This window comes from Phyllobates terribilis, unplaced genomic scaffold (assembly GCF_046119375.1).
Source record: "Phyllobates terribilis strain yellow unplaced genomic scaffold, ASM4611937v1 Scaffold_36__1_contigs__length_13169755, whole genome shotgun sequence".
Lineage (NCBI taxonomy): Eukaryota > Metazoa > Chordata > Amphibia > Anura > Dendrobatidae > Phyllobates > Phyllobates terribilis.
This window is the reverse complement of record NW_027362796.1, coordinates 6,274,138-6,295,347: the sequence shown is the minus strand read 5'-3', so window position 1 is coordinate 6,295,347 and position 21,210 is coordinate 6,274,138. Positions and strand designations below refer to the sequence as shown.

General features: G+C 46.8%; 1 protein-coding gene across 1 annotated transcript in view; it reads left to right on the top strand.

Annotated features, from left to right (window-relative positions):
- LOC141182808 (uncharacterized) overlaps positions 1–21,210 on the top strand; it is a 431,479-nt gene that overhangs the window by 326,714 nt on the left and 83,555 nt on the right. The window lies entirely within an intron of this gene.

The window sequence follows — 21,210 nt, the reverse complement described above, 5'->3', positions numbered from 1 at the left end:
GAATACTACAATACTGATCATTAATAAAAAAAACCACAATATTACCATAAGTGCCATTATACACGGGAGCTCTGTACATGGTACAATGTATAATGTAAGTGTACAGGTAATATAGTGATCACCAGTGACATTATACACATGAGCCCTGTACATGGTATACTGTGTATAATGTAAGTGTACAGGTAATATAGTGATCACCAGTGACATTATACACAGGAGCCCTGTACATAGTATACAGTGTATAGTGTCAGTGTACATGTAATACACTGACTCACCGGTGATGTCTCTAGGTGAAGTCCTTCATCTTCGCTTTTCTCCTTCATACAGCACAGACCGCCATCACTTCTTCCAGCCAGGACTAGTCTCTGCATAAAATAACACACAGTTATCTAGAGCACATTCCCCAACTTCTACATTACACAGCTGAATACAGACGTGCACTCACCATTAATATATAATTAGTTATTATGCAACCCACCATTCCAAATATAAATTGTAATCCACCCCTGTGCCCCCCACTAACTGTAAATAGCCACTTTCCCCAACTAATAAATATATAAATTAATTAGAACCCCAATTTATTACCAGTCACACTCCTGCATCCTCAACGCCCCCTACTCTGTACCTCCTGCTCCCCCGATTCATTATATTTATATGCACCCTCTACCCCAATTCATTGTCAAGTCCATGCTCTCCTCATCCCCACCCTCTATTCAGTCAGGAGAAATATGCAGCCACGCAGCTCCGGTAAGGCACTTAGCGTCGAGGTTTGTGCTCCCTTGCGGCGCCCCGGCGCTCGGCACTCTGTTACAGCATGGGGCCCCGTGAGCAGAAGCACAAGAGGGGGGCCCCCCCTCTGTACTGCTGCTCACGGGGCCCCATACAGCAGTAAGGGCAGTAATGCCCTGATGGCGGCCCTGTATGTATGTGCGACGTTTCGGCTCTTCACACTGTGAGCCTTTCTCAAGCCATGAATATTCACTGTGCATAAGCAAGGTATATATAGGTTACACCCCATAATCAGTGATTAATCACTATACATCAGGAAAGCATAGTGCATATGTATACAGTGCAGTAATATCAATCTCCTCATGTGTCAGTATGTATATAACAATAATTCATTTTTATTCTGTGCCAGTTGACAGGTCATTGCTAAAGAAGCTGGCTGTTCACAGAGTGCTGTATCCAAGCATATTAACGGAAATTTGAGTGGAAGGAAAAAGTGTGGTAGAAAAAGGTGCACAAGCAACAGGGATAACCGCAGCTTTGAAAGGATTGCTAAGAAAAGGCCATTCAAAAATTTGGGGGAGATTCACAAGGAGTGGACTGCTGCTGGAGTCACTGCTTCAAGAGCCACCACACACAGACGTATCCAGGACATGGGCTACAAGTGTCGCATTCCTTGTGTCAAGCCCCTCATGACCAATAGACAACGCCAGAAGCATCTTACCTGAGCCAAGGAGTAAAGGACCTGGACTGATGCTCAGTGGCCCAAGGTGTTGTTTTCAGATGAAAGTAAATTTTGCATTTCATTTGGAAATCAAGTTCCCAGAGTCTGGAGGAAGAGTGGAGAGGCCACAATCCAAGCTGCTGGAGGTCTAGTGTGAAGTTTCCACAATCAGTGATGGTTTGGGGAACCATGTCATCTGCTGGTGTAGGTCCACTGTGTTTTATCAAGACCAAAGTCAGCGCAGCCGTCTACCAGGAAATTTTAGAGCATTTCATGCTTCCCTCTGCCGACAAGCTTTTTGGAGATGGAAATTTCGTTCTCCAGCAGGACTTGGCACCTGTTCACACTGCCAAAAGTACCAATACCTGGTTTAAAAACAACAGTATCGCTGTGCTTGATTGGCCAGCAAAGTCGCCTGACCTTTACCCCATAGAGAATCTATGGGGTATTGTCAAGAGGAAGATGAGAGACACCAGACCCAACAATGCAGACGAGCTGAAGGCTGCTATCAAAGCCACCTGGGCTTCCATAACACCTCAGCAGTGCCACAGGCTGATCGCCTCCATGCCACGCCGCATTGATGCAGTAATTGATGCAAAAGGAGCCCCGACCAAATATTGAGTGCATTTACTGAACATACATTTCAGTAGGATAACATTTCGGATTTTAAAAACATTTTTCAAGCTGTTGTTATAAAGTATTCTAATTTACTGAGATAATGACTTTAGTGTTTTCATTGACTGTAAGCCATAATCATCAACATTAACAGAAATAAACACTTGAAATAGATCACTCTGTTTGCAATGACTCTATATAATATATGAGTTTCACTTTTTGTATTGAAGAACTGAAATAAATTAAGTCTTTGATGATATTCTAATTTTGTGAGAAGCACCTGTATATGTAACATAATATTACATGGTGCACTTTCTTGTCCTTTACATATCAGGTTCTGAACATAACAGGACGCTATATAATAAAGAACGGAGCCATACATAGCTAGAGAGGGTGCTACATAATAAGTGAGAGTGCCATACATACCTAGAGAGGATGCTACATAATAAGTGACAGTGCAATACATTCTTAGAGAGGATGCTACGTAATAAGGGAAGGCGCCACACATAGCTAGAGAGGATGCTACATAATAAGTGACAGCGCCATACATACCTAGAGAGCATGGTACGTAATAAGGGATGGCGCCATTCATAGCTAGAGAGGGTGCTACGTAATAAGGGAAGGCACCATGCATACTTAGGGAGAGTGCTATCTAATAAGGGACAGCGCCCTAGATTGCTAGAGAGGATGCTATGTAATAAAGGACGGCACCATACTTACCTAGAGAGGGTGCTACGTAATAAGGGAAGGCGCCCTACATAGCTAGAGAGGATGCTACGTAATAAGGGACAGCACTATACATAGCTAGAAAGGATGTTACGTAATAAGGGACGACGCCAGTGACAGTGTATGCCATACATACTTAGATAGGGTGCTACGTAATAAGAGAAGGCACCATACATAGCTAGAGAGGGTGCTACGTAATTAGGGACGGCGCCATACATAGCTAGAAAGGATGTTATGTAATAAGGAACGGCACCATACATAGCTAGAGAGTTTGCTACATAATAAGTGACAGCGCCATACATACCTAGAGAGGGTGCTGCGTAATAAGAGAAGGCACCATACATAGCTAGAGAGGGTGCTACGTAATAAGTGGCAGCGCTAAACATACCTAGAGAGAATGGTACGTAATAAGGGATGGCGCCATACATAGCTAGAGAGGATGGTACGTAATAAGGGACGGCGCCATACGTAGTCAGAGCGAATGCTAAGTAATATGTGTCAGAACCATACATAGCTAGAGAGGGTGCTACATAATAAGTGACAGCGCCATACATACCTAGAGAGGATGGTACGTAATAAGGGACGGCGTTTTACATAACTAGAGAGGATGCTGCGTAATAAGAGAAGGCACCATACATAGCTAGAGAGGGTGCTACGTAATAAGTGACAGCGCCATACATAGCTAGAGAGGGTGCTACGTAATAAGGGACTGCGCTATACATAGCTAGAGAGGGTGTTACGTAATAAGGGACGGCGCCATACGTAGTCAGAGCGAATGCTACGTAATATGTGTCAGAACCATACATAGCTAGAGAGGGTGCTATGTAATAAGGGACAGCACCATACATACCTAGAGAGGATGCTACATAATAAGGGGCGGCACCATACATAGCTAGAGAGGGTGTTACGTAATACGGGACGGCGCCATACGTAGTCAGAGCGAATGCTACGTAATATGTGTCAGAACCATACATAGCTAGAGAGGGTGCTATGTAATAAGGGACAGCGCTATACATAGCTAGAGAGGGTGTTACGTAATAAGGGACGGCGCCATACGTAGTCGGAGCGAATGCTATGTAATATGAGTCAGAACCATACATAGCTAGAGAGGGTGCTACGTAATAAGGGACGGCGCTATACATAGCTTGAGAGGGTGTTACGTAATAAGGGACGGCGCCATACGTAGTCAGAGCGAATGCTACGTAATATGTGTCAGAACCATACATAGCTAGAGAGGGTACTAAGTAATAAGGGACGGCGCCATACATACCTAGAGAGGATGCTATGTAATAAGGTAAGGCGCCACACATAGCTAGAGAGGGTGCTACGTAATAAGTGACGGCGCTATACATAAATAGAGAGGATGCTATGTAATAAGGGAAGGCACCATACATAGCTAGAGAGGGTACTACGTAATAAGGGACGGCGCTATACATAGAGAGGATGCTACGTAATAAGTAACAGCGCCATACATACCTAGAGATGATGCTACCTGATAAGGGATGGCGCCATACATAGTTAGAAATGATGTTATATAATAAGGGACGGCACCATCCATAGCTAGAGAGGGTGCTGTGTAAGAAGGGAAGGTGCCATACATAGGTAGAGAGGATGCTACGTAATAAGGGACGGCACCATACATAGCTAGAGAGGATGCTACGTAATAAGGGACAGCGCTATAAATAACTAGAGAGGATGCTACATAATAAGGGACGGCGCCATAAATAACTAGAGAGGATGCTATATAATAAGGGAAGGCACCATACATAGCTAGAGAGGGTGCTACGTAATAAGTGAAAGCGCCATACATACCTAGAGAGGATGCTATGTAATAAGGGATGGCGCCATACATAGCTAGAGAGGGTGCTACGTAATAAGTGACAGCTCCATACATAGCTAGAGAGGATGCTATGTAATAAGGGAAGGCACCATACATAGCTAGAGAGGGTGCTACATAATAAGGGACGGCGCCATACATAACAAGAGAGGGTGCTACGTAATAAGTGACAGCGCCAAACATAAGTAGAGAGGATGCTACATAATAAGGGATGGCGCCATACATAGCTAGAGAGGATGCTACGTAATAAGGGAAGGCGCCCTACATAGCTAGAGAGGATGCTACGTAACAAGGGACAGCACCATACATACCAAGAGAGGATGATAAGTAATAAGGGAAGGCACCATACATAGCTAGAGAGGATGATACGTAATAAGGGATGGCACCATTCATAGCTAGAGAGGGTGCTACGTAATAAGGGAAGGCACCATACATACCTAGAGAGAGTTCTACCTAATAAGGCACGGCGCCTTAGATAGTTAGAGAGGATGCCACATCAAAACGGGCAGCATCATACATAGCTAGAAAGGATGTTATGTAATAAGGGATGGCACCATACATAGCTAGAGAGGGTGCTACATATTAAGGCACAGCGCCATACATAGCTAGAGAGGATGCTACGTAATAAGGGAAGGCATCATACATATCTAGAGAGGATGCTACATAATAATGGACGGCGCCATACATACCTAGAGAGCATGCTACATAATAAGGGACGGCACCATACATAGCTAGAGAGGGTTCTATGTAATAAGGGACGGCACCATACATAGCTAGAGAGGGTGCTATGTAATAAGGGAAGGCGCCATACATAGCTAGAGAGGGTACTATGTAATAAGGGACGGCGCCATACATAGCTAGAGAGGATGCTATGTAATAAGGGACGGCGCCATACATAGAGCGAATGCTACGTAATATGTATCAGCACCATACATTCATAGAGAAGATGCTACGTAATAAGTGACAGCGCCATACATTCCTAGAGAGGATGCTACGTAATAAGGGAAGGCGCCACACATAGGTAGAGAGGGTGCTACGTAATAAGGCACGGCCCCATACATAGCCAGAGAGTGTGCTAAGCAATAAGTGACAGCGCCATACATAGCTAGGGAGGGTGCTATGTAATAAGGGAAGGCACCATACATAGCTAGAGAGGGTACTATGTAATAAGGGACAGCGCCATACATAGAGCGAATGCTACGTAATATGTATCAGCACCATACATACCTAGAGAAGATGCTACGTAATAAGTGACAGCGCCATACATACCTAGAGAGGATGCTGTGTAATAAGGGACGGCTTTTTACATAACTAGAGAGGATGCTAAGTAATAAGGGACAGCACCATACATACCTAGAGAGGATGATACGTAATAAAGGAAGGCACCATACATAGCTAGAGAGGATGCTACCTAATAAGAGACAGTGCCAAACATACCTAGAGAGGGTGCTACGTAATGAGGGATGGCGCCATACATAACTAGAGAGGGTTCTACGTAATAAGGGACGGCGCCATACATAGCTAGAGAGGAGGATACGTAATAAGGGAAGGCGCCCTACATAGCTAGAGAGGATGCTACGTAATAAGGGAAGGCGCCCTACATAGATAGAGAGGATGCTACGTAATAAGGGACAGCACCATACATACCTAGAGAGGATGATACGTAATAAGGGAAGACACCATACATAGCTAGAGAGGATGCTACGTAATAAGAGACAGTGCCAAACATACCTAGAGAGGGTGTTACGTAATAAGGGATGGCGCCATTCATAGCTAGAGAGGATGCTACGTAATAAGGGAAGGCACCATACATACCTAAAGAGAGTTCTACCTAATAAGGGACGGCGCCCTAGATAGCTAGAGAGGATGCTACATAAAAACGGGGAGCATCATACATAGCTAGAAAGGATGTTATGTAATAATGGACGGCACCATGCATAGCTAGAGAGGGTGCTACGTAAGAATTGACAGCCCAAACATACCTAGAGAGGGTGCTGCGTAATAAGAGAAGGCGCCATACATAGGTAGAGAGGATGCTATGTAATAAGGGAAGGTGCCATACATAGGTAGAGAGGGTGCTAAGTAATAAGGGACGGCGCCGTACATAGAGTGAATGCTACGTAATATGTATCAGCACCATACATACCTAGAGAAGATGCTACGTAATAAGTGACAGCGCCAAATGTGGCACCCCAGGGATCTGGTTGCCACAGTAATAGGAATATTACGTCTGAGAGCAAGTGGGAGGTTTCTCTGGTCAGGAGCCCTAAGCATGCAACACCGCCCGCCCAGACCTGGGAGGGGAGGAATCTGCCCTTATAAACTGGGTCTGGGGCGGGATTAGGTCAGTCAGAGCCTGGAGAGGGAAAGTTACAGCAGGAGCTCTGTAGGAGCAGGAGCGAGTGCCAGGGGCTGGAAGCTAGATAGCTCGCCCTGGCTGAAGACACTTAGACCGGACACGGAGTCCAAGGCTGTGGGGACATCCAGGTCCAGCAGCAGAATCCAAACGACAGGGGATTCCAGGTCCTCTGGCCATAGAAGCCCAGAGGCACGGTCACAAGCAAGGGACCAGCACCGCCATCGTGGAGCGGAGGCTAACCGAAGGCCCCAAGTCACCGGCCATACGGGTGAGCACCACACGGTACACTCAGGGACGTGGGCTACTTCTACCCGTATACAGCAAGGTAGCCAGGAAGAGTACAGATAGACGGGGAGGCCTACAACTCCACCGGGCCAGGGGAGATCCCGCTTGCTCACAGACTGACCAGGCCTCTACTGCTAACCAGTACTCCCGGAAGGGTCTGCTTTATAACACCAGTAAAGACCCTGAACTGCACTGCACTGACTCTGAGTTGTTCCTGCTACGCTCGTGCACCATCACTCCCATCATCCACACCAACTGCCCTGAGGCTATACTTCTCCCGTGGGGAGTCATCCCATTCTTAGCTGCACACACAACACCGGCCTCAGCGGTCTGCCTTGCAGCGGCGGCCCCCACTGACAGCAATCCACGGGTGGCGTAGTCGGACCATTATCATACCAATAACCCTGCCACTGATTTGACCACCCTGGGCACGGACCGGGTCATCGACACGGAGACTACAACCCCCAGCGATCCGGCTCCGGGTATTCCCCGCACACATGTGCACACACAGCACAGGCCCAGGGGGCGAGTCACCATACATACCTAGAGAGGATGCTACGTTATAAGGGACGGCCCCATACATAGCCAGAGAGAGTGCTACGTAATAAGTGACAGCGCCATACATAGCTAGAGAGGGTGCTATGTAATATGGGACGGCGCCATACATAGAGCGAATGCTACGTAATATGTATCAGCACCATACATACCTAGAGAAGATGCTACTTAATAAGTGACAGCACCATACATACCTAGAGAGGATGCTACGTAATAAGGGACGGCGCTATACATAACTAGAGAGGATGCTACATAATAAGGGACGGCGCCATACATAGCAAGAGAGGATGCTACATAATAAGGGATGGCACCATACATAACTAGAGAGGATGCTATGTAATAAGGGAAGGCACCATACATACCTAGAGAGGATACTACGTAATAAGGGACGGCGCTATACATAACTAGAGAGGATGCAACATAATAAGGGACGGCGCCATACATAGCTAGATAGGATGTTACGTAATAAGGGATGGCACCATACATAGCTAGAGAGGATGCTACATAATAAGTGACAGCGCCATACATACCTAGAGAGGATGCTACATAATAAGGGATAGCGCCATACATAACTAGAGAGGGTTCTATGTAATAAGGGACGGCACCATACTGTTAGAACTCTCCTGTTAGGTTTTTTTTAGTTTGCTGGTCACATGACCATTTTTGCCTATTTAATCCGGCTCCGCCCTCCTGGTCTTGCTGGACTTCATTGTATTTACTACTCTTGAGCTAGCTTGGTGCTCTGTTGCCGTTCTCTGTTAGTTTTGCTGGGTCTTCTGACCTCTATGCTTTTTGTTGTGTGTTTGTCTTTGACTGCTACTATTTCTGCTAGGAGGTGTCCAACTTATCCCAGTCCCTAGTTCTTGTAGGGATCCCTTCCTCACATCTATAGGTCTTCGTTCAGACTAGCCGAGGACTTTAGCGGGTCTGATCGCAGGATCAGGTTCCCCGTTACATCGTAGGGATCTAGTTTAGTTCTATTGTAGGGACAGTTCTCCTGTCTTTCCTTAGTCCCTGTAGCAGATCATAACAGTAAGTCCAGCCCTAAAAGAAAAAAAAAAAATTTCTCTAAGGAAAGACCTCCAGTTTTCCATCATGGTCTCGGTTCAAGATTTGGCTCAACGCTTGCAGGGACTCTCTCTGGAGGTGGCCAAGCTCCAACAACACGTGAGTAGCTGTTCTGGAGCACATTTTGTGGAACCAAAGGTACGTCTGCCTGATTTATTTTTTGGCGAACAAGATTGTTTTTCTTTTAAAAATGCTTGTTTATTGTATTTTCGTTTGAGACCCGGATCCTCTGGTGATGAATCACAGCGCATAGGGTTCATAATGTCACTTTTGCGCAAAGATCCTCAGGGATGGGCCTTCTCTCTCCAACCTAGTGATCCATGCTTTAGATCAGTGGATAGTTTTTTTTCTGCTTTGGGTTTGTTGTATGATGATCCTGATCGTGTCTCATCTGCTGAGTCTGAATTGAGACGTTTGAGGCAGGGATCAGGTAATGTGGAAAAATATTGTTCTCACTTCCGTCGGTGGTCTGCCCAGGTGGGGTGGAACGATTCAGCTTTGAAAAGCTTGTTTCTTGCAGGGCTAGGTGAAAGGGTTAAGGATTTACTGATTGCTTATCCCACACCTGGAAACTTGCAGGAGGCTATGCAATTAGCTATACGGGTGGACAGGAGACTGCGTGCAAGGGTTAATGAGAGCAAATCCTCTGCTATGTCAGCTCCGAGTCTTGAGAGGGTCTGTGCTGACAATGGAGAGCCGATGGAGATTGGGGCGATGCCACCCCGCTCTCAGGAAAAAGATCGCAGGCTTTCTGAAGGCTTGTGCTTCTATTGCGGAAATTCTGGTCATTTTATTAAGAACTGTGTGCTTCGTTTGAAGAAAGAAAAAAAAATGGTCAGTTATGCCCGTATTGCCTGTTTAAATTCTAAGAGAGTATTCCTATCTGCCACTACTGCTGCTCAGGATGAATTAATTGAATTTCGGGTATTTGTGGATTGTGGTTCTACTCTGAATGTGATTGATGGGGGATTCTTGGAAAAACTTAGATTAGAACCTAAAACTTTGTCATCCCCTATTGCTGTGGTTTCTGTTGATGGCTCTCCCTTGAAGAGTGTTACTCATAAGGTCTGTGAATTTCCCCTCACTATTAATGGTATTCACCAAGAAAATTTGGATTTGGTGGTATTGGATAATTTGCCTTCTCCAGTAATATTGGGGTTACCCTGGTTAAAATTGCACAATCCTGTACTGGATTGGTCTACCAATGAAATTAAGTCCTGGAGCCCTAAGTGTTATGACAAGTGTTGTAACGGACGTATTGCTGCTGTGGATAAAGGGGAATTGCCTGTACCTATTCAGGATTTTTGGAGAGTTGTTTCTGAGGAGGAGTCACAAATTTTGCCTCCCCATAGAGACTATGATTGTACCATTGAATTTGTCCCTGGAGCGACTCTTCCTAAAAGTCGTTTATTTAATCTTACTATTCCTGAGAGAAAGGCTTTGGAGGAATACATACAGACAAGCTTGGCCGCTGGTCACATTAGGCCTTCCAAGTCTCCTGTGGCTGTTGGATTTTTTTTTGTAAAAAAAAAAGATGGCGGTTTACGTCCTTGTCTGGACTTTCGTGAGATTAATAAAATTACTGTACACAATCCTTACCCACTGCCATTGATTCCTGATTTATTTAACCAGTTAGTGGGGGCCAAGTGGTTCTCTAAAATTGATCTCCGGGGGGCATACAATTTGTTGCGCATGAAGGAGGGTGATGAATGGAAGAATGCTTTTAACACTCCTGTGGGTCATTTTGAGAATCTGGTTATGCCTTTTGGTCTTACCAATGCTCCAGCATTTTTTCAGAATCTTATTAATGACATCCTTAGACCTTTAATCGGCAAAAATGTGGTTGTGTATTTGGATGACATTCTGATTTATTCGCCTGATCTGGAGTCTCATTGGCGGAGCGTACGTGAGGTATTACAGTTATTAATGGACAATTCGCTTTTTGCTAAGCTGGAGAAATGTGAGTTCGCTGTACAGAGAATTAGTTTTTTGGGCTACATTATCTCCAGTGAAGGTTTTGAGATGGACCCGGTTAAAGTTCAAGCTGTGCAGGAATGGCCTAGGCCTATTGGTTTGAAATCGATACAGAGGTTTTTGGGTTTCGCCAATTATTACAGAAAATTCATAAAAAATTTTTCTATTATTGTCAAACCGCTGACCGATCTCACCAGGAAAGGTGCTAATGCGGTTCAGTGGACTTCTGAGGCCATTGAAGCTTTTGTGTTTCTAAAGGAGAGGTTCACCTCTGCTCCCATCCTTATGCAGCCTGATGTGACTAAGCCGTTTTTGGTTGAGGTTGATGCTTCTTCGGTGGGGGTCGGTGCGGTGTTGTCTCAGGAAAACAAGGATGGAGTACATCCCTGTGCCTTTTTTTCAAAAAAATTTTCTGAGACTGAACTTAATTACGATATTGGTAATCGGGAATTGCTGGCGATTAAACTCGCATTTGAACACTGGCGTCACCTCTTGGAAGGTGCTGAATTTCCCATTCAGGTTTTCACTGATCATAAAAATCTGATCTATCTTGATGCTGCCAAGCACTTGAATACCCGTCAGGCTAGGTGGGCACTTTTTTTCTCGCGGTTTAATTTTTCCATTACTTACATCCCAGGTACCAAGAATGTTAAAGCGGATGCTTTGTCTCGCAGCTTTTCTCCCATGGTCGGTGTTGAGGAGGAAGAGGAGAGCATTTTACAAGAAGGTGTTGTGATTGCTGCTTTGGACTCCGTTTTGGAAGATGAGATTCTTAAAGCTCAGGAGAATGCCCCATCTAACACTCCCCATGGGAGGTTGTTTGTGCCTAGGACCTTTAGGAGAGATTTGTTTGTTGAGTGTCATGAGTCTCGGTTGGCAGGTCACCCAGGAATTTCTGAGACCAAGAGACTTGTGGGTCGCAGTTTTTGGTGGCCTGGATGGCAGAAGGAAGTCATTAAGTGGGTGCGCCAATGTACTGTGTGTGCTAGATCCAAGTCTTCGCATGCTCCTGCTGCGGGGTTGCTTTGCCCTCTGGAGGTTCCTAGTGCACCTTGGACACATCTGGCTATGGACTTTATTACTGACCTTCCCCCCTCTGAAGGTTTCACGGTCATCTGGGTGGTCGTGGACCGTTTTAGCAAGATGTGTCACTTGGTTCCCTTCATCAAACTGCCTTGCGCTAAGACACTCGCTAAGGCCTTTGTCAAGGAAATTGTCAGACTACATGGTGTTCCTACTGACATTGTTTCTGATAGGGGACCTCAGTTCGTGGCTCGTTTTTGGCGTGCCTTTTGTGACAGGTTGGGAGTTCATTTGTCGTTTTCATCTGGATATCATCCTGAGTCTAATGGCCAGACAGAAAGGAAGAACCAGGATGTTGAGCAGTTCTTGCGTTGTTTTGTGGCAGACAATCAAGAGGGGTGGTCTGAGTTTCTGCCACTTGCTGAATTTGCTCTTAACAACCATGCATCCTCTTCTGCGGGGTGTTTGCCTTTTTTTTGTTGTTCTGGGAGACATCCGTCTTTTGGGTTATTCTCCAAATTGGTTTCGGCTGTGCCTGAGGAGGAGAGTTTTTCCGGTGATTTGGAGAGAGTTTGGACGGATGTGCGTGGTAATCTTCAGGAGGCTAACAAAAAATCTAAGAGGTACTTTGATAGGAAACGGCAAGAGGTTTTGTTTGCTGTTGGTGACATGGTTTGGTTGTCCTCTAAGAATCTGCGATTGAGGATTCCTTCTAAAAAATTGGGTCCCAAGTTCGTAGGGCCCTTTAAGGTGCTTCAGATAGTTAACCAATCTGCTGTTAGGTTGGAGGTTCCTACGTCCTGGAAGATTAACCCGGTGTTTCATGTTTCTCTGTTGAAAAAAGCTGATGTGTCTGATGGTGACGCCTCTGTTCCTCCGGTGGTGGAGGATGGGGAATATGAAATTTCCCGCATCCTAAATTCTAGACGGTATAGAGGGAGTTTGCAGTATCTCGTCGCTTGGAAGGGTTTCGGACCTGAGGATAACTCATGGGTGAGGGCGGATGATGTTTCTGCTTCCAGACTTGTCAGAGAGTTTCACAGGAGGTTTCCTGGTAAGCCTGGGCCTAGGGGATCCGGAGGATCCTCTTAGAAGAGGGGGTACTGTTAGAACTCTCCTGTTAGTTTTTTTTTAGTTTGCTGGTCACATGACCATTTTTGCCTATTTAATCCGGCTCCACCCTCCTGGTCTTGCTGGACTTCATTGTATTTACTACTCTTGAGCTAGCTTGGTGCTCTGTTGCCATTCTCTGTTAGTTTTGCTAGGTCTTCTGACCTCTATGCTTTTTGTTGTGTGTTTGTCTTTGAATGCTACTATTTCTGCTAGGAGGTGTCCAACTTATCCCAGTCCCTAGTTCTTGTAGGGATCCCTCCCTCACATCTATAGGTCTTCGTTCAGACTAGCCGAGGACTTTAGCGGGTCTGATCGCAGGATCAGGTTCCCCGTTACATCGTAGGGATCTAGTTAAGTTCTATTGTAGGGACAGTTCTCCTGTCTTTCCTTAGTCCCTGTAGCAGATCATAACACATATATAACTAGAGAGGGTGCTACGTAATAAGGGATGGCACCATGCATAGCTAGAGAGGATGCTATGTAATAAGGGAAGGCACCATACATAGCTAGAGAGGGTGCTACATAATAAGTGACAGCGCCATACATACCTAGAGAGGATGCTACATAATAAGGGATGGCGCCATACATAACTAGAGAGGGTGCTACGTAATAAGGGACGGCGCCATACATAGCTAGAGAGGATGCTACGTAATAAGGGAAGGCGCCCTACATAGATAGAGAGGATGATACGAAATAAGGGACAGCACTATACATACCTAGAGAGGATGTTACGTAATAAGGGAAGGCACCATACATAGCTAGAGAGGATGCTACGTAATAAGAGACAGTGCCAAACATACCTAGAGAGGGTGCTACGTAATAAGGGATGGCGCCATTCATAGCTAGAGAGGGTGCTACGTAATAAGGGAAGGCACCATACATACCTAGAGAGAGTTCTACCTAATAAGGGACGGCGCCCTAGATAGCTAGAGAGGATGCTACATAAAAATGGGTTGCATCATACATAGCTAGAAAGGATGTTATGTAATAAGGGACGGCACCATACATAGCTAGAGAGGATGCTACGTAAGAATTGACAGCGTCAAACATACCTAGAGAGGATGGTACGTAATAAGGGGTGGCGCTATTCATTGCTAGAGAGGATGTTACGTAATAAGGGACAGCGCCATGCATAGCTAGAGAGGATGCTACATAATAAGTGACAGCGCCATACATACCTAGAGAGGGTGCTACGTAATAAGAGAAGGCATCATACATAGGTAGAGAGAATGCTACATAATAAGGGACGGCGCCATATATACCTAGAGAGGGTACTACGCAATAAGGGACGGCGCCATACATAGAGCGAATGCTACGTAATATGTGTAAGCACCATACATACCTAGAGAAGATGCTACGTAATCAGTGACAGCGCCATACGTACCTAGAGAGGATGCTACATAATAAGGGAAGGCGCTATACATAGCTAGAGAGGGTGCTAAGTAATAAGTGACAGGGTCATACATAGCTAGAGAGGGTGCTACGTAATAAGTGATAGCGTCATACATAGCTAGGGAGGATGCTACGTAATAAGGGACGGCGCTATACATAACTAGAGAGGATGCTACATAATAAGGGACGGCGCCATACATAGAGTAAAAGCTGCGTAATATGTTTCAGCACCATACATACCTAGAGAAGATGCTACGTAATAAGTTACAGCGCCATACATACCTAGAGAGGGTGCTACGTAATAAGGGAATGCACCACACATAGCTAGAGAGGGTGCTACGTAATAAGGGACGGCGACATACATTGCTAGAGAGAAAGCTGCGTTATAAGGGACAGCACCATACATAGCTAGAGAGGATGTTACGTAATAAGGGACGGCCCCATACATAGCTAGAGAGGTTGCTACATAATAAGTGACAGCGCCATACATACCTAGAGAGGGTGCTACGTAATAAGGGACGAAGCCATACATACCTAGAGAGGGTGCTACGTAATAAGGGACGGCCCCATATATACCTAGAGAGGATGCTACATAATAAGGGAAGGCGACATACATAGCTATTGAGGGTACTAAGTAATAAGGGACGGCGCCATACATAGAGCGAATGCTATGTAATATGTGTAAGCACCATACATACCTAGAGAAGATGCTACGTAATCAGGGACAGCGCAATACGTACCTAGAGAGGATGCTACATAATAAGGGAAGGCGACATACATAGGTAGAGAGGAAGCTATGAAATAAGGGATGGCACCATACATAGCAAGAGAGGGTGCTACATAATAAGGGACAGCACCATACATAGCTAGAGAGGGTGCTACATAATAAGGGACAGCACCATACATAGCTAGAGAGGGTGCTATGTAATAAGTGACAGCGCCATACATAGCTAGAGAGGGTGCTACTAAATAAGGGATGGCACCATACATAGCAAGAGAGGGTGCTACATAATAAGGGACAGCACCATACATAGCTAGAGAGGATGCTATGTAATAAGGGACGGCGCCATACATAGCTAGAGAGGATGCTACATAATAAGGGATGGTGCTATACATAGCTAAAGAGGATGCTATGTAATAAGGGACAATGCTATACATAGTTAGAGAGGATGCTATGTAATTAGGGACAATGCTATACATAGCTGGAGAGGATGCTATGTAATAAGGGACGGCGCCATACATAGCTAGAGAGGGTGCTGCGTAATAAGGGAAGGCACCATACATAGCTATAGAGGATGCTATATAATAAGGGACAATGCTATACATAGGTAGAGAGGATGCTACATAATAAGGGATGGTGCTATACATAGCTAGAGAGGATGCTATGTAATAAGGGACGATGCTATACATAGCTAGAGAGGATGCTACGTAATAAGTGACAGCGACATACATAGCTAGAGAGGATGTTGCATAATAAGGGATGGGGCTATACATAGCTAGAGAGGATGCTATGTAATAAGGGACAATGCTATACATAGCTAGAGAGGATGCTATGTAATTAGGGACAATGCTATACATAGCTAGAGAGGATGCTATGTAATTAGGGATGGTGTTGTATAGAGAGGAGGACATTATGTAATTAAAGGGGTATTGCCATCTCTAAGATCCTATCCCAATATGTAGTAAGTAAAGTAATATTAGCAAATACCTAAAATTAGAAATTTAGTATAGTTCTCCTAATTAGCTATGTCACTTACCTCATGTGCAGGCATTGCACTAGCCTACGTATTGTAAGGCGGCGGTGTTCACACCGTGCAGTAACTGAGGCAGTGACACAAGCAAGTCCAACATAAACAGCTTTTATTCAGCAACTCACGGGTAAACACAAAGTCCTCCGGTTCGCAGCCGGGTTAACATGAGTCCATAAACAACCGTTGCCGGGGGCAACGGCCGCACCGGGCCGCTCAGAGCCTGACAGGTGCAGAGGCTTCCCAGGAGTGGGTTCAGCCACCCTCAATTCTGCTGAGCAGGTTCCAACATAGAACAACACTAATCCTTAGTGCAGGGGTTTTAAAGGACCTGTGGCAAAAGCCACTGGAAAACCCGGGTTGGAGGGAGGAGGCCGCCCCACTGTCTCCTGTGACCTCCTTCAAGAAATGAAGGCCCTGCCGGGTTTTACTTAATCTGCCTTAGCCAGGTAGTCTGACCAGGTGAGTGCTCACCTTCATTCCTGCATTGCAGCTGTGTCTGTGACTGCAATGCACTCCAATGGATTTAATTGGTCTCTGTACACATTCTGGGGGAGATATAATGTCCCTCGTATACGATCCCGGTCACTGCCTCACATAACTTGTGGGGTTGAACATTTGCCATCATACACGGTGCCCGGGACAGGGCATCCGCGTTTCCCTGTGACTTCCCGGGGCGATGTTCTACAGAGAAACTGAAATTTTGCAGTGATAGGAACCACCTGGTGACTCGCGCATTCCTCTCCTTGGCATTTCTCACCCATACCAAAGGTGAGTGGTCCATCACCAAGCGGAATTGACGCCCGAGTAAATAATAACGTAGCGATTCCAAGGCCCACTTAATAGCCAAACACTCCTTCTCTACCAAGCTATAGTTTTTCTCTACCGGGACAAGTTTTCTACTTAAGTAGGTGACCGGGTGCTCTTCACCATTCACTTTTTGTGACAATACCGCCCCTAGGCCTACCTCCGAGGCATCTGTCTGTACAATGAAGGTTTCCTTGAAGTTGGGGCTGATGAGGACCGGCTGTCCACACAGGGCCAATTTCAGGGACTGAAAAGCTTCTTCTGCCTGAGGGTTCCACCGGACCATTACCGATTTTTTTTTTCCTTTCAAGAGATCGGTCAGGGCCGCCGTTCGCCCAGCAAAATTAGGTATAAACCGGCGGTAATACCCAAGGATGCCAAGGAACGCCCTCACCTGCTTTGTACTTGACGGTTTAGGCCATTTTTTTATGGCCTCAACTTTATTGATTTGGGGCTTGATAGCTCCTCGGCTTATCAAATACCACAAATATCAGGCTTCCTCTAGCCTTATCGTACATTTTTTGGGGTTTGTCGTTAACCCCGCGGCTCTGAGAGAAATCAGCACCGCTTGTACCTGTGATAGGTGCGTATGCCATTGGATGCTAAAGATGATAATATCATCTAGATACGCGGATGCGTACTCCTGATGAGGCTTGAGCACTATGTCCATCTACCTCTGGAATGTAGCCGGGGCCCCATGTAACCCAAAAGGTAAGACCACATAGTGATATAGCCCCTCCGGAGTTATGAAGGCAGTCTTTTCCTTCCCCGATTTTGTGAGAGGTACCTGCCAGTAACCCTTGGTGAGATCGAGCATGGTAAAGTACTGGGCCTGCCCCAGTCTCTCAATCAGCTCATCCACCCGGGGCATTGGATAAAGGTCAAACTTCGACACTTCATTCAATTTCCGGAAATCGTTACAGAAGCGTAAAGATCCGTCTGGTTTCGGAATCAGTACGATGGGGCTAGCCCACTTACTCCGTGATTCCTCTATAACGCCTAACTGAAGCATTTGTTTGACCTCAGCAGTGATGGCTTGCCTCGGGGCTTCGGGTACCCGGTACGGTCTCATTCACACCCTTACCCCAGGTTCGGTGACAATGTCATGTTGGATAACCGTAGTCCTACCCGGTAGCTCTGAGAACACGTCGGTATTGTGCTGCACCAGCGAGCGAGCCTCCCATTGCTGCTGTTTAGTGAGGGCATCATTTATCCTGACCTCCCCATCGGACGCTTCCCTGGCTTAAGGTAGAGAACTCTCTGGCGATATGCCCGGAGTGATGTCTGTAACTAAACACTCTCGATCTTTCCAAGGCTTTAGCAGGTTTACATGGTAAAGCTGCTCAGGTTTCCTCCTTCCGGGCTGATATACCCGGTAATTTACCTCCCCCACCTTTTCTCGAACCTCATATGGCCCTTGCCACTTGGCCATGAGCTTACTCTCGGCTGTGGGTACCAGTACTAACACACGATCGCCCTTGTTAAAAGACCTGACTCTGGCTCATTTATTATATGTGCGCCTCTGGGCTGCTTGGGCATCTAACAGATGTTCTTTCACGATGGGCAGGACCGCCGCGATCCGGTCCTGCATACTAGATACGTGTTAAATTATACTCCTATGTGGAGTCTTGTTCCCATGTCTCTTTGCTACGTCCAACAGACCCCTAGGGTGTCTGTCGTACAATAACTCAAAGGGAAAGAACCCTGTGGAAGCCTGGGGTACTACTAGCCCGTCTGTTTGAGGGTGGTACACCGAGGTGCCCAATTGTTTAATTTTTAGCAATTTGCACAGTTCCCTTGTCACTTTGGACTTAAAAGGGGTCCCCTGATCCGTCAGGATCTCCTTAGGTAGTCCAAGGCGACAGAACATGGCAAACAGCTCCCGTGCAATCAATTTTGCCGAGGTGTGGCGTAGCAGTATAGCGTCCGGGTGCCGGGTGGCATAGTCGACGACCACCAGTATATGCTGGTGGCCACGGGCGGGTTTTACAATGGGCCCTACCAAGTCCATTGCAATCCGTTCAAAAGGTACCTCTATCACTGGCAGGGGTACCAAAGGTCTACGGAAACTTGCGATGGGTGTGGTCAACTGACATTCGGGGCAGGATTCGCAGTACCTTCTGACCTCCGCGTAAGCCCCAGGCCAAAAGAACCGCTGCAAAATACGTTCTTGCATTTTTTTTTACCCCAAAGTGTCCACCCAGCAGATGTGTGTGTGCCAAATCTAGAACCACCCGACGGTACGACTGAGGTACCACAAACTGTTCCACGACCTCGTCCCTGATCTTATCTATCCTATATAGCAACTCACCGTGGACTACCATCCGTGGAAATTCAGTATCTGCACAGGGCTGTTGGGCTACGCCATTTACCTCTAACAACCTTTCCCGCGCCCGAGTCAGGGTGGGATCCTGTAGCTGAGCCGTCCCTAAAGTGTCCCGGGACACTTCCAGCTCGGGGATCGATGTGGTTTCCTCGACCTCTCCTGCCAGCACCTCTAAGGGAAAACTATCGGGGTCACACTCTGTCCCTAGGTTGGACACCCCTAAGGCAGGTTCCCCTGACTCGGGTTCGTCGGGTACAGCGCCTGTAATACATTTTACCGGGGGAGAGTGGATTTTGTTTTTCCACAGAGTCCAGAACAGGGGCAAGTCTCTTCCCAACACAGTCCCATAGGGAAGAGTTTTTACCACCCCCACCACATGTTTTATATCTCCACATGGCGTGGACAAAACTACCTCCGCAGTTGGGTACTCTCGGAGGTCCCCATGGATACACACAACCCCGACTGGCCGTCCACTGGGCTTGTCTCCTGCCACCAGCGACCCATGTACCAAAGTCACGAGGCTCCCTGAGTCCAGGAGGGCCTCCGTGGGGTACCCATTAACCAGTACCTGGAATAGTTGGAGTTCACTGTCCCGGGGGTCGGCGCTCGCCGTGCAGACGGTCTGGGCATACATTGAGACCCGGCGGCTATATCCGCAGTCCATGGGTTCCGTAGTCAGGGGAAAATTAGCAACCACATGTCCCGGCCCCTGACACCGCCACCAGCACCTAAGGGTGGAGGTACTGTTAGGTCTTATGACAGTTTGGGAGGGAACCGGTCTCCTGCCACTCTCACTCCGCGGTACCCCTTCAGTACGGGCACGGTGCTGACTGTCTTCAGCAGAGGGACGCGACCCCTTTCCCGATTCCTGGATTGGCAGAGATCGGCGTGACAGCCGAGAGGGGGCGGAGTCTCGAATGAAGTCCTGAGTGGCCGAGTAGCGCTCGATCAAACTGACCACCTGGTCGAGGGTGCCGGGGTCCCCTTGCCCCACCCAACGTTGGATAGAGGCTGGCAGAGTCCTAACCAGCTGGTCAACCACCACCCTCTCCACCATCTGGGCTGGAGACAAAGTATCAGGCTGGAGCCACCTCTTTACCAGCTGTAGGAGGTCATAAGCCTGAGACCGGGTGGGTCGGGTCTCCACATAGGTCCACGAAAACACACGCTGAGCCCTCACGTATGTATTGACCCCCAGCCGGGCAAGGATCTCACCTTTGAGCCTCTAGTACTCCTGGGCGTCCTCCCGACTGAGGTCGAAGTAGGCCTTTTGGGCATCGCCAACCAGAAACTGAGCCACCACTTCTGCCCACTGGCCGGCTGGTATGTTTTCCCGCTCTGCGGTGCACCCATAAAAGGTCAGGAAGGCCTGCATGCGCCCGCCATCTTGGATCCGTGAAATCGCACCGTCGGAGCCCGCCTCCGCTCCTAGTGCACTCCCCTGACAGGACTCTTCGCTAGCCAGGGGCAAGTGCTCTAGTTCACGGTCCCCTGGGAGACCCACAAAACGAGGAGACAAAGGAGACCAGAGCTACAACAAATGCTGACTAAAGGAGTCTCTCCTTTTATAAACCTGATGGCCCTGGAGTGAAAGCCGTTTATGGAGGCAATTGGTTTAGAAAATCTTGATAAATTACCTCAATTAAGGGGGGGGTTAGGTTTGAATTTGAATCTTACTTTAAATTTAAATGTAATCTGTTATATTACACACATGGTCGGGCAGAAGTGAAGCCCAGGAGATAGTTTTTCCCTAGCGAGCGGTTAAAAATGTTTACGCTCTTGCTAGGTCAGTTCTTTAAAACTTTTATATATTGTTTCTTGAATTTGTTTCACATGTTTGAGCTTCGCTCGTTATTACGGAATTTAACTACATGTCATCATTATTTTACAAGTTGTTCACCAAACATGTCTATCATTGCAGTCTTTGAATAT